The 14,872-nt window shown below is 46.3% G+C and overlaps 1 long non-coding RNA gene across 2 annotated transcripts in view; it reads left to right on the top strand.

Annotated features, from left to right (window-relative positions):
* LOC128102145 (uncharacterized) overlaps positions 1-14,669 on the top strand; it is a 44,431-nt gene extending 29,762 nt beyond the window's left edge. For both annotated transcript variants that reach the window (XR_008215331.1, XR_008215330.1), the window contains one exon: positions 13,903-14,669. This is a non-coding gene — a long non-coding RNA (uncharacterized LOC128102145). The remainder of the gene's footprint in view (positions 1-13,902) is intronic.
* The last annotated feature ends 203 nt before the right edge of the window (positions 14,670-14,872 follow it).

Raw genomic sequence — 14,872 nt, 5'->3', positions numbered from 1 at the left:
CTCCAATTTGTTCAGGGCATTGTTGACGAGGAACAAGAGTGCTCATGGTTTCTTTTGCTTTGATTTGGGTTGGTTTTTTGAGAGAAGGTCTTGCTATTTAACCCAGGCTGGTCTTGAACTCATGACATGATCCTCTTCCCTCAGTCTCTAGGGCCCTGAGAGTACACTATGGTACCCAGCTCCCTCATGGTTTCTGTTGGGTTGGGAGTCCAGGGAGGGTTTGATGAGGTAGTTTTGTCTGTAGGTGTAAATAGGCCCAAGCCACCCACCTCCAGTGGGATCTCTGAAGCAGCCAGACGACACAAGTATTCCTCTTTCAGTTTCTTCATACGATGCCATGAGCTACTCTGGGTTTCCGACAGCATAGTGGCCTTGGAGAAGTCACACTGTTTCCCTGGCTGCTAATAGGACCAGTGTCAGTGTTGCTGGAGGCCAAAGCTGCCTGAGATAGTTTCTCCAGCCTGGACTCAGAAACCACACATGCTCACTGCCACCTCATTCGGTTGGTTGCAACTAAGTAAGACCTTTGCTCAAGTTCAAGCGGGGGAGATATAAGCCATCCTTCCCCAGAGGAAAGCTACGCATGGTATGACAGAACACAGACCTGTCCCATAGCACCCTCACTAGAGTCCTCTTCAGCCTGGGGAGCCTCTTGGCAATGGGCTGGGTGACATCTCATGGTTTCCTTCTGTTTGGGCCCAACTTGAACGGTGATTGCATGCCCAAATTAAAGCAAAGACCTGCGTGTCAGGGGTCACAAATGACATAATGCCCTGCTGTCTTTGGATGAGGCTGAGATAAATTTGATCCTCTAAGTCAGTGGTTCTCAACCTTCTGTTCTGTTTGCTCCCTGCTCAGAATTTGATTGGCTTTGGCTGTCCACTCAGAATTTGATTGGCTTTGACTGTCTCCTCAGAGTTTAATTGGCTTTGGCTGTCCACTCAGAATTTGATTGGCTTTGGCTGTTCTGTACCCTTACCCTGAGCCAGCCCCTTTCATAGGACTGGAATTGGCCCTGTCTGCATAGGAAGGGAGGGTGCTGTAGGAGAACCTCAACCTACCTGCAAAAGTGACCATCAGACTCTGTTCCAAACCCTACGGTCTTGGTGCCACAGACCAGCCTTCTGCCTCTGGTGTCTCTTGACTCCAGTTCACAGGATCAGCTCAGAATCTCCCTTGATCATGCCACTCTGAAAAAACTTGGAGGGATTCCCAGATGCCGTCCCAGAAAGACCACCACACACTGCCCTGGTCTGTTCCCCTCGCTCCCTCACCCTCGGGATTTGAATCCCTTCCCCAGCTCAGTGAATTACCCCCAGTTTTCCTAGGCTAGAAGTCCCTGATGGCCCAGCTTCTGACCTTGCTCATCACAATGAGACCCTTCCTTATTCTACCTTCTCAGGAGGCTTCTCTGACTCTACTCCCCACTCCATACACCCTCAGCTAAGGAAAATGGAATTCTTAGCATCCACAGGCATGGGGGACTTTGCCTTTTCCCATGGATATCTGTAATTCTGTAGACACTTTTTTAAAGAACCTGTTCCTGTGCCCCAGAGCCCAGGGTTCCTCCCTGAGAGAGAATCTGGGTGGTACAGAGAGCCCCAGTACAGAGAAGGCCCAGGATATGTCTAGAATGATGTGGTCTGGGTCCAGAGATGGGTAGTTCAGACAATTTCACCTTAATTTCCTTTCAGAGTGTGAGACAATGGGAAGTCAGGGGGGAATTTGACAAGAGAAAGCAAATATGTTGTTAACAATCCTTCATTTAAGTTAGCAAATGTGGGTAAAGGATGCTTTGATGGATTTAACTACTCCTTTGGAACATTTTGTCCTGCTATAATAATCCAGCCTATTGTGTGATAAAGTAATTATAATCACCACTCAGTGTCCCAAGTGGGAGCAGAAAAAAAGAAATATCTTTCATGCTGGCTTTCTGCTTCTTGAGAGCTAGGAAGTGACATCTCTTTATGTCCCGATCAACAGGGCCAATGCTTACAGTGAATGTAATTCAGCAGCATTGGAAAGAGGTGGCTTGGAGAGGAAGGACAGGAGAGGTGTGTGGGCTCAGAGGAGAACCCACCTGGAGGAGACAACGTCTCCCTGGTCAAGGAAAAGCAGCGCTGGAGTGAACTAGAAGCAAGCAGAAGCCCCAGCTAAAGCTCATTTTCAACAGAGGGGGTGACCCAGGTCAGAGGGAGAAGCAGCTGGAGTCATGGCCAGGCCAGTGGTTTCATAGACCCAGGTGGCACGAGACCACAGTGGGATTCACCCCCAAACCCAAGTCATAACCAAGGGCATATTCTAGAGTGTGGATGAAGGTTGGGAAATTCTGGGGAAACAGAGGCATGTGTGTTTCCTCTAAGAATATTTGCTCCATGCCCGAGTCCTGCCCAGCATGGGTCCCAGAACACTAGCTAAGGGTAGTGAGGTAATAAAGAAAGGAAAGACACACAGACACGTGTCCAGTGAAGCTGGGATCGCGTCAGGTTCTACAACTGCCCCTGCTACAACCTGGACCCCAGTGTGTTTATTAGGTACAGCCAGAAGAAGGGCTTAGTCAGTCTCAGTAAGAGGGCTCTGTAGGCAAGCAGCTTCGGGCTGTGAGCATCCAGAGGAGGAAGCTGTACTGGCTAGTCTTTGTACACACACATTTATCAATAGTTCATAAACACTCATACATACTAGGACTCCAGAGCAAAGCTTTACCATTTCTCTTGAGCCTGGTCACATGGGTAATGACTTTACCCATTGTCCCATGGGTTCTAGGCCTTGGGACTCCCATGTCAAAATACATACTCATTCAGGCCCCCTCCACTCTCTACACCCCCACATTTTTGTGTTTAATAAAAGTGATCGTTAGTAGATTCATGGATGATCACATGGCAAGTGGAACCCTCAGAATTTCATGGTGACCCAGAAATGGAGCATTCAGAAGACACAAGTGACAGAGAGATGGACCCCCACTCCCTGCCACATGCCTTGGTCACCAAAGCCTCACCATGCGCTCCCACCTGTGTGTTCTTGGGAACCCCTTTTGTCCAAATGAAAGAATGATAGACAGGCTGGATTCACTGACGTGGCCTTGTACTGTTAGTGAACTTCTTTGCACGTGGCCTCTCCCAGTAGTTCTGGGAGACACTGGGGGAGGGGCAGCCTCCTTGCATTCAGAGTTGCCAGTGTACACGGAAGAGCACTTCTAATGAGGGACACTTTCACAGGGCCTCCTCCCAGTGACAATGACAGACTGGATGGCCAGTAGCTTGCAGTGTCAGAGACAAGGCCTCCTGTGGAGATTTTTGGATGGGCTCATGAGATCTTTGTTTTGACTGTCCTGGAACTTGCTGTGTAGACCAGGCTGGGCCTGGAACTCAACGAAATCTGCCTGCATCTGACTCCCGAGAGCTGTGTGTCCAGGGTCTCAGCTACTTGGATGACGTGATACTTCAGCTGAACACCAGCCAGGCCTGTGCCCAGCACCTGGCATCAGGGAGTGCCGCAGGGATTTCAGGACGTTTGGAACTGGGTTTACTACCAGGGGCTTCTGGACCCCTCAGCCCAGCGAGGCAGCAGGCAGAGAAGAGAACTTTTGGCCGCACAGGGGTGGTGGTGGTGGGGGGGGGGGGTGGTGGAGGTGCTGCCCCTCTGTCCTCTAGAATCAGACTAAGATGTGCAGGCACCCCTGTCTTCCTTACTGTTCGTCTCTCAGTTAAAGGCCAGACATGAGCAGAGAAAAGGGAGAGCTCAAAACGGGATGTGTTGGGAGTAGACGCACAGATCTAGATGAATTGATCCTTGAAAATGGTGCTAAGTAGAACTTCCATCTTGGAAGTGTTGGGATATGGGTTATTAGTGGTGGGACACGGGACATTTTGAAGGCCACATCTGGAGAAAGCTGAAGGTCTTTTCTACTTGTGTATATTGAATAGAGATCCAATGGAACCTTTCCAACAAGCCAGCTACGGTAGTTTGAATATAATTGGCCCCCATAATCTCATAGGGAGTGGCACTATTAGGAGGTGTAGCTTTGTTGGAGTGGGTATGGCCTTGTTGGAGGAAGAGTGTCACTGTGGGGGAGGGCACTGAGGTTTCCTATGCTCAGGATACTGCCCAGTGTCTCAGTTGACTTCCTGTTGTCTGCAAACGTAGGACTTTCAGCTACTACTCTAACACCACATCTGCCTGCATGCCACCATGCTTCCTGCCATGATAATGGACTGAACCTCTGAACTGTAAGCAAGCCACCCCAGTTAAATGTTTTCTTTATAAGAGTTTTGGTGGTCATGGTGTCTCTTCACAGCAATAGAAACCCTAACTAAGACACCAGCTATGAGCATTATGCAGAAACATGAAAGGGGGCTGTTCTTCAAAGAAGCAGCTAAAAGACAAGAGAGAGTTTGCTGCTGGGTACCACAGTTAAGAGTGGACAGAGAGCAAACTGTGAGCTGTGTGATTCAGGGATGTATACGGCTAGTAGAGGTACATCTTTAGAACAGGTTCTTATGTGGAAGGGATCTTGGTATGGAGAGTGTAGAGACACAAAACAGTGTTGTATTTCAAATGATAGGCTATAGCCTTTGGACCAGAGACCCATAGTCCAGTTTCTTGGCCTAGGACTCCCATATAGGAACCTATAAGTGAGTTTCAAGTGGCCTAAGAACATCCCTGAATTTGCATACACATTTGGGGGTAAAAGGGGAGCCTTAGCCTTCACTGGCTTCCTAAAAATCTAAAAAGTAGAATAAGAACTACTAACCTACAATCATCTATGTAAAAACACTGTCTTATTTAGGGTTTCTATTGCTGTGAAGAGACACTATGTCCATGGCAACTCTTATAAAGGAAAACATTTAATTGGGGCTGGCTTACAGTTCAGAGGTTTAGTCCATTATGGTCATAGTGAGACATGGCAGTGTGTAGGCAGACATGGAGCTGGAGCTGGAGCTGAGAGTTCTACATCTTAATCCACAGGCAACAGGAAGTGAACTGTGTTCCACACTGGGCATAACTTGAGCATAGGAGACCTCAGAACTCACCTCCACAGGACACACTTCCTCCAACAAGGCCACACCTACTCCAACAAAGACACACCTCCTAATAGTGCCATTCCATATGGGGGCCTGTAGATGTAACCAACCATCTTATTAAATAAGAAATACAGAACCAATGCAAAGAAGAAAGCCAAGAGGTCAGAGCTAAGAGCTAAAACCTTACCCTTCCTCCTGCGGTGGTCCTACCTCTCTGAACCAGAGCTACCCCTGTGTTAAAGTCTTTATAAAGACTTTTGGTTCTGCCTTCTCATTGGTTGTAAACCCAACCACATGACGGCCTCGCCACTGCCTGTCTGTATAGACCTCCAGGTCTTCTATGGTTGGTATTGAGATTAAAGGCGTGTGTCTCCAATGCTGGCTGTATCCCTGAACACACAGAGATCTACCTAGGTCTGCCTATCAAGTGCTGGGATTAAAGGCATGCGCCACCACCGCCCGGCTTTCCTATGGCTTGCTAATAGCTCTGACTCCCGGGAAACTTTATTTATTAACATACAAATAACATTTTAGTACAAAATAAAATATCACCATGGGGCCATTTTCTTTCAAACCACCACAAACACCAAAGAATTTGTATATAATTTTTTCTTGGAAAAAAAGTGGGGGGCAGGATGTGCAAGTCAGGAATACAACTGAAATGATAAACCGCTACCAACTGTTTACACAGTCACTGCTCAAGGGACTGCTGGGATTGGGAGGGAAGCCACAAGGCTATCACTTTATCCACTGTGCTTGGATCTTTTTTAATGATGATAATTATTACACATTACTACGTTAACATTGTGACCACTGTCTAATAGATTCTTCTCACGTTACAGCTAAGAAAGAGTTTAAATCATGTGACCTCATTGTCCATCACACAAGTTGTTGGTAGAAGTGAAACAAAAACCTCCTCCAGTGCCCTGTGGCGCTCTGAGGTGGTTTAAAGAATTCCTAACCACTCCTACCTACAGTTGACCCCTCTGTCAGACACATTTTCAACTAAGTGGATTTTATTTGCACACACATATACAATTATTCAAGGTAGTTTTTACCAATAACCTAAAACACCATTTCTACTTCTTAAGTATAGAGGAGGTTACAAAAGAAATCCACTGAAGGAATAGCTCGTGCCATGAAGGCATGAGGACCCGAGCTTTACCTCTGGCACCCATGTAAAAAGCTGGCTGATGGCACATACTTACCCAGTGTTCAGGACATGGAGATAGGTGGGTCCTGGAGACTCACTGGCCAGCCAGCTTAGACGCTGTCTACAAAACACAATGGGCAGATCTTGAAGAATGACACGTTTTAAGACTGACTTCTGACCCCCACCCACATGTGCACATGCACTTGCATACATGTGCATACACTCACAGTGAAAGGGAGGGAGAAGATGCTGGTTGGTACAGGATCTCAGAGTCAAGGGCATCCGAGAGCTTTTTGCTGGGCTCTAAGAGCCTCAGACATGCTGGGCAGGCCGTATACTGAGCCGCACGCTCAGACCCTGCATCTTCAGGTTCCACAAGGTCATTTTGCCTGTTCAGTATGAGGAGGTACTTCAAAATCTAAGTGGTGAGGGTCAGGAACTTCTAGTGGATGACTATGGGTGATGAGGAACAGGGAAAACAGGCATGTCTGTAATCCCAGGCTTTGGGCAGCTGAGGAGGGACTGTGTGCTTAAGGCCCCTGAACTAATCTAGAGCCCTAAGAAGAGCGAGGAAGAAAGAGTAGGGACTCCGGCGTCAGGTGACAGGCTCGATCCTTTCACCCACTTGCCCGCCATGCACTTTGTCCACATTAATTCAACTCCCTGAATTTCACTTTTCCATCTGTAAAATGAAAATGGCAATACTTCTGAGGATCATTGCAGTATGGGTGAGGGTGCTTAGCTCCGCGGGTGGGGTAGTTCAATGCCAGCCCTTATTCTTTCTGCAAGGTTCCTAGCCTCTTTGGAGAGGGATGGGAACTCGGAATGTGGATCGGAGACTGCCAGAGAGCTCATACTAAGACAAAGCTTCAAGCTCTGTGTCCCAGGTGAGGGATGACATCAGAGGCTCACCAGGGAGAATTCACTGCTGTTTTGTTCCTAATGGCGACTCTCAGAAGGTCAAACAGCACTCACTTTTCATCCCTGGATTCTGACTTAGTAATGCAGAGTTAGAATCTGCCTTCTCTCCTTGAACAGTCTGGCCACTCAGCCGTGGGTTTCTTTATGGTGTTGATTTATCAAATAAGTCACATCAATCTAGGATTAGTCCAGTCAAGATTTGAATATTATTTATTGATAACTTCAGTTAGAAAGAGCTCATAAAAATTTCAACGCTCACCTAACACAAGCGGAAGGTAACATTTTTATGATGCAATAAACTCTCATTGCCCAGCACGGCAGATAAGCTTGCGTGAGTGTTAACGGATCCTTGCAGTGATCAAATTTGTTCTGTTCAACATTTCGAATAAAATTACCATCATGAAAACCTTTTCACGCAGGCTAATGAGACTTTAAGTGAGATCAATCAGGAGGTAGCTCTAATCACTCACAGAAGGCTTAGTATGTAACTAGGGCTCTCTGGTTTCAAAAAAAAAACCCAGAGGGCTGTATGAGGAAAAAAAAAGCCAAACCTTATGGGAAAAGGACGACTGTTTGGAAACAGTGCTCACCCTCTCTTGCTCTCAGGCAGGGACAGATCAGAGAGTAACAGGGAGAAATCCTGCATGCTGCCATGAAGAGACCATAAAACAGGGGAGAGGTGATGGTTAGAAGTTTGTCAACGTCTATCAAAAATTTAAGTGTGAAGCCAAGCATGGTAGCTCATGACTGCAATCCCAGTACTTGAAAGACTGAGACAGGGGGATTGCCTTAAGTTTGAGACTACATTACCTCTGCTACATGAGTTCCAGGTCAATCTGAGATAAGAGTGAAGTACTGTCTCAAAAAAAAATAATATTAAGGGTGAAGGAATAGACTTAGCAATTTTGTTTTCTGGAATTCTCCATGCTTCGGGGTGTATGTTCGGTGAGGGATGTATGCTGGGAACGGTCCAGATGTTTACCAATAGGCTGCCAGCTAAATACTCTTGTGTTTCCATACAATGGAACGATATTCAAACACTAAGAACAGAACAGCTTCTAGAAAAATTTCCAAGATCATTAACTAGGTGTTGAACTAAATACTTATTTATCTTATAGGCAGGATTACAAATCCTTCATATCTATTGATCAGTCATTAAACCATACAGAGTCCATGCCATTAACATCCCAGTTTCAGCGGTGGAAAAACCAAGGCCCAGAGAGATTAAGTGACTTACTCAAGGCTACACAGCTCTTATACAGTGGAGTTGGGATTTGAACACCAACTCCAGAGTTCAAAGGGTATGCTTTTAAAGAACAAATGGAAAAAAACAATAACACTTGTTTGGGGTGACAGGATCTGGGGGTCAGTGGTCAGTGCCAAGGAGACATTTTAATGGTGCGTCATTTTTCTCAGTTCCTTCATGGGCACGCTTAAGCTCCCACTCATTAGTTCCCACTCAGAAACAGACAGGCAAGTGAAAACTGTGACAGCAGGTTGCAGCCTGTGCTGTGTATATGATGGAAGAGGGGCATCTCTGAGGGAGGCATCTTTGAGGGCAGCAAGGATTTCCTAATCCCAGCGACCTTTGAAGGCCTGCTTTGTTAAAATTCAGGGATTTTTTTTATATAGAGAGAGAATCAAAATTGTTTATCACAGGATGTAGACAGCTAGAAAATGTTTTCGGTTGTGGTTTGGGTTTTGCTTTGAGATAAGGCCTTACTCTCTAGTCCAGGTGGGGCTGTGACTTGCTGTGTAGCTCAGGATGGCATCAAGCCTGCAGCAATCCTCCTGCCCCAGCCTCTCAAGTTCTGGGATTACAGGCGTATGTCATCTCACCCAGTGAGACCCTGATTTGTCTCCCAGTAAGGAAGACCATTTGTCCTGGAACGTCCTCTGGGGACGACATGGCTGTGGCCCTGTGAACTGTCAGTGATCTTGAGTCTCCCAAGGAAACCAGCACAAGATTGGATCTGGTATCTTTCCATCGCCCAGGAGGAGGGGTCACAAGGCCCCATCACTTAAGGACTTATGGACAGTTAACAAACAATTGCTGAGGGAGATAGTTTTTTTCTTCAGTAGTGTAAGGAGCCCCTGAGCCTGTAAGTAACCCCTCACCCACACTCCTGTAAGGAAATTTAATTAAACCCATTGTATCACCAGTCTAGACATGAATGGAATTGGTTCCTTGATCTGTTGTTGGTGTCCTAGTAAATAGAAGTTTGTTCAAACATCTCCCCTGAAAATGTACCCTTAACACCATATTCATGCACATACAGCATCCTAACAATTTCTCTCAGGGAACTCCACATCCAGTAAGGAAATCTCAAAGGACAAGTTTCTGATGGCCCAAGGGCGCTTGAGTGTGCTAGAGCCCACGTGGGGAGGTCTTGCATTCTCTCTGTCCAGTGTCCACTCTCCCCACGGTCAGCTTTGGTGATTAAATAAGCAGAAATGTTCTGAGAGGGGGTATCAAACAAGCTTCCAGTTTACACCAGTATGGCTCCTAGCATGGAGCTGACACAGCTATGAAAAGTAGGTCGGGCAATGAATGAGTGGGTCCGATGGGCCTTGAGAGGAAAAGATGGCTGTCTCAGGCCAGTTGAGCTGTGGGGAAATCCAAGTTCTCTTGGGCCTCAGATGTCCACACCGACATTCTCAAGGCTGTGCCCTGTGTAGATCGCCAATGTCTTCCCTCAGGCTGCTAGGAAGTACCACCATACTCGCTGTCTGCAAAGGCTGGGCACCAACTTACCTTGAACCTGGAGGTTCTACCTGGAACCTTTCCATCTCAAAGGGGAGGAACCCTCCCTGCAAACCCTGCAGGAGGCCTGGATTAGTTCTGAGTTTGTCTCCAAAAAAGAAAAGAAAGAAGGAAAGAAAGAAAGAAAGAAAGAAAGAAAGAAAGAAAGAAAGAAAGAAAGGAAGGAAGGAAGGAAGGAAGGAAGGAAGGAAGAAAGAAAGAAAGAAAGAAAGAAAGAAAGAAAGAAAGAAAGAAAGAAAGAAAGAAAGAAAAGGAAAGGAAGGACACACACATACATACATACATACATATATACACACACACACACACACACACACATATATATATATATTTCTCTCTCTCTCTATAAGAGATCTCTATAAGATCTCTCTATAAGAGAGAGAGAGAGAGAGAGAGAGAGAGAGAGAGAGAGAGATTTTGGAGTTCCACTTCTTTCTTTTTAAAGATCTATTATAAATTTTTACATGTATGAGTATTTTGCTTACATGTAGGCCTATGCACCATGTGCATGCCTGATGCCCTAGGAGATCAGAAAAAGATGTTGAATCTCTCTAGAACTGGAGTTACAGATTGCTGTGAGCCACCATGTGGGTGCTAGGAGTCTACCCAGGTCCTCTGGAAGAGCAGTCAGTGCTCTTAACCACTGAGCCATCTCTCCAGCCCCTCCATCTCTTGGTCAAAGGTTCCTCAGAGTTCCTTTTGGAGCATATTCACAGGGACTATGAGGAGCTCCGCAGTGAGCTCAGAACTCCTCGGCCCCTTGAAGAATTGCCTAAAATCAGTACCACTGGGTTCACCCTGACACCGGGGAAACAGAGGTAATAAGCACTCAGGTGACTGGCCTTACTCATGGAGTCAGCTCACCACCTCCCACGTGTGTTAACATGGCCCTCTGGAGCATTGCTCTAGTACCTTCCACGGGCCGCTTATTCTCCCAACCTCTCCACCACTGACTCATTTCTGGTTCTCTTGCATGTCTGTGGTGTGCTGTGGACAGTAAGTGCCCAGCAAGCGTCCCGGGGTGAAGTGACTCCCACTCTGGACTCAGCAGCCCAGGGCTAAAGCTTCTGTCCAGCCCTAGCAGCTCAGGGCCACAGGGCATGTCCCCCATTTCTCTCTGCCTCCATTTCTTTATCTATACAGTGGGGATGGTTTCTTCAGAGGGTTGATTCCAGATTGCAGTGTGATGTCACATAATTAACAGCCCTTCTTCATTGTGAATTTACATGAAGACGACATAAAGTATAAGGTTTAAGACCAGAGAAATCCAGTCTTGCCAATAATAGTCAACGCCAGCTTGGCTTACTAAGCCATGGAATTAACTCAGAAGTTTTTCCTGAGCTGTTTTATGGGTTCTGACTTGACAGTGGTCCATGGAACAAAGGACTGCTCACATCTCTCTTCCCCTCTCTCTTTTGCTGGCCTAAAACTCACTATTCTCCTGCCTCAGCATCCAAGAGCTGGGATTAGATATTCCCCATCTTCACATACTTATCTAGCTCTTGACCCAGAGGCTGCCTCTTGGGGTCACAGGAATCTCGAAGTCCTGCTTTCTTGGCTGTGGGAGCAGCACTTGGGAGAGCTACCCTCCAGAATGTGCTGCCGAACTGTGGGCTGAGGGGAAGGTGCACAAATCCAGCTTGAGAGCCGCACCCCTCTGCTGCTCCGTCCTTATGTTTCTGTTGCACAAATGCAGCAAAATGAGTGGCAATATTTTCATTGAAAACATGCCTCATGCAAATCAGTTTGGTAAATATGGAATTTAGCCTTTATAAAAGAGCACCTGTTCCCCCCCCCCCGCCCAGTTCCTCCATTTAATTTTTTTGCATTCAGATGCTCTCCACTCTGCCATGAGCCGAGTCCCATACACTGTCGCAAGAACAGACTGGCTGGTTTTGAAGCTACTCAAACACCCACTCTTCTTTTCCAAGAAAAATCTCAAAAAATTAGAGGCACCTGCGTGCTGATTTTCCAGAATATTTCCGTAGTAGCAAAACACATTGATGTTTTTAAAATGAGAAAACCCTTCAGAGTTGGCAGTATCTCCATTTTGGAGGCAAGGGTGCTGGGCAGGGAGGAGGGTGGCTCCCAGCCTAGCCCTGCCTGGTACCCCACAGGGACTCCTGTCCCCCCTCAGCGCTTTGGTGATGGTTGGGTTAATGGCTCTCCCTCTACTCAGGAGCTAGATTTTAATTCAGTTCTGTGCTGGTCTGGGTGTCTTCCTTTCACCATCAGAGGGATATTTTAAAACCATGGACAGAACCTGGGGAGAGGAGGCCCAATTTGACACCTTTGAACCTCGCCAGGACCACTTCATAGGCTAAGATTTGATGGGCTTGTTGGGTGGGGACTGGCTGCCCAGGAGAGCCTTTCAGCGCTTTCATGGAGGGACACAGATTCAGTTTCCCGAAATGGCGTTTTTGTGTGTGTGAGACCTATCAATAGAAATATCAAACTGTGAATATACAATTGAACTTTATTATCCCCTTTGATTTTGTAACTACATAGGTATGACAGACAGAGGCCGAGTTTGAAAGAAACTCACAATTGCCCACACGTCCTCTGTGTGAGTGCCCCGGCTGGAAGTTTCTCTGTACATTGGTATCTTCAGGTAGGGGCTGTGCGGGTGCCTCCCACCGACTCTTGAGCTCCGTTTTAATTAAGGAACATAACACCTCTTGGCTTTCTGTCACAGAGAGGCAGTGGCTTGTGTTCTCAACTGTGGCTCTGGACGCATTGTGTGCCTCCATATTTACTCCCCTGCACAACTTTCCTTTCAAAGATTCTTACTTTGTGAGCCAAAGGGTTTTTTTTTCCTTCTTTCTTTCTTGTTTCCTTTTCTTTTCTTTTTGCTTATTTCTGAAACGGTCTGCGCCTGAAATTCAAGAGGCAAGCTGTGCTCTTTCTGCCTCTGACATCATTAGAAACCTAAAAGGTGGAAGCTGACCTTCAAATAGTTGGCTTTAAATAAAAGTCCTACTCACCAAGGGGTCCTGAGCGGCAGAGCAGAGGTCTCCTCTCACCTGAGGAATCGGGAGGTCAAACCCAAGGCTGGCACTCTTCCTCCATCTGGCTCCTCCCATGCTCCTGCTTTACTTAGGTTGTCTAAAGCTTTTCTCCCCAAAGCCAACATCTTGGTGAAAGAGATTGTCATAGACTATTCATGAGTGGAGCTGCTATTAAGAAGGTTTTCAGTTTAAACCACTTGCATGCAAGTTTCTAGAAGTAATTCAAAAAAGATCATCTCTGATTAAGGACCACAGAAACCAAGAACAAGGTCAAGGGCTTTGATCTATTTTCACACCCAATACAATAAGTGGGCTGTGCCGGAGAGTCAACAGGAAGCCTTTGGCTCTCAGATTCTGCTGTAACATTCGATGTTGTTACCGATGGAGGTGCAGAAGGGATACAAAACCACTGTCGGAAACGCCCTTCCCCTCAAACTATGAAAGACTAAGCCTCCAGAAAGTGAGTGGACTCTTACTGGAATGACCAACAAGGAGTTTATATTTGGCAGGATTTATTTCTACTTTAAATTTTTCAATGTGGTCCCCTCTCAGAAAGTTACAAGATAATAGCATGTACATACAAGTGTGGCCACACTGATTATTATTTCACTCAGGCGTATGCATAAATGTAAGTGTAAGGCAGACTCTATGGAAGTGTAGAGTGCATTAGGTGGTAATGATTAGAGATGATTTTATAATTATCTTCAGTATCTACAAGGAAGTCCCACATATCTTATCAAATGAAATCATATAGTTTGCACAGGTGATATTTAGGACATTGCATGTATTAAATCTCTAAACACATATGCACATGTACAAGCTTCAATGTTTAAATAAGAAGTGCCAGTATAATTGGAGATATTCAAATGTGTGAAAACTGAAAACTCAAACAATCCTTAGGTACCCAACAGCAAGCTTGGCTCAACTCCTTTGAAGCCTTGCTAACGATTATGCCCTCTGTGACCTTGACCTTCTCAAATCCTCCCTTCAGCATTATAATCTCTTTTCACTAACGTCTTCTCTCTCCCCAAGCTCTTTAGGGACCAGCTTGATGGATGATCACAGCTGACATGATCTCCCCGCACTCTGCCATTGTCTCAGAGGATAAGTCCAAGTCCCTTACCCTACGTGCTCACAATCTCCATGGACACCTATTCTGCTTCTTGGCCATGAGCATCGATGAAGAACCTGCTAGTGTCCCAAATCCTGAGATTCATTGCCATTGCCTTAGTCCTTAGTCAGGAAACCATGACTCCAAACTGTAGCAGATGCAGCTGGGAAACAGAACTCTGAGATGGTACAGTGGTTTCCACATTATCCCCAAGGAAAAAGGAAACACTCATAGATCTTGAAAAGAAAACTATTTGGAACTATTCATCACAAGCCTTTAGAAAGTGAATAGCCTCCCGTCCAAGATCTTGGGGCAGTCCTGCTGAGGAGAGGGAGGAGAGATTGTAGGAGCCAGGGGGGTGGGGATATCACAGGAAAACCCACAGAAATGGCTTGCCTGGCTCATGGGAACTTACAGAGTCTGAGCCAACAACCAGAAAGCCTGCACGGGACTTATATAGGCCTTCTGCGTATATGAGACAGCTGTGTAGCTTGATCTGTATGTGGGACTCCTAGTAATTGGAGCAGGGGCTATCCCTGGTGCTTTGACTGGCTTTCGAGGGTTGTGGGATGTTGTACATTGGGAGCTTTTCCTCATGCTGGATGGACTACTGCCTTGCCCAGACTGAAGACAGGGGGAGGCGCTTGGTCTTATGGCAACTTGATAGGCCATGCTTTGCTGATGTTCAAGGGAATAAGGAGGGGGGTGGGAGGGGAGGAGGGGAGGAGGGGAGGAGGGGAGGCTGTGGTTGGGAAGTAAAATAAATAAATTAATTAAACAAATATTTTTAAAAAGTGACTAGCCTTTTAGTCAGCAATGCCACTTACAGCCTTCCTGATGGAAAGAGTCAGAGATGAAGATAAGGACCTGTGCAGAGATACTCCTGCTCTT

This window comes from Peromyscus californicus, unplaced genomic scaffold (assembly GCF_007827085.1).
Source record: "Peromyscus californicus insignis strain IS unplaced genomic scaffold, ASM782708v3 Scaffold_7__1_contigs__length_154581171, whole genome shotgun sequence".
Taxonomy (NCBI): domain Eukaryota; kingdom Metazoa; phylum Chordata; class Mammalia; order Rodentia; family Cricetidae; genus Peromyscus; species Peromyscus californicus.
The sequence above is the reverse complement of the archived record's forward strand: the minus strand, read 5'-3'. Positions and strand labels throughout refer to the sequence as shown.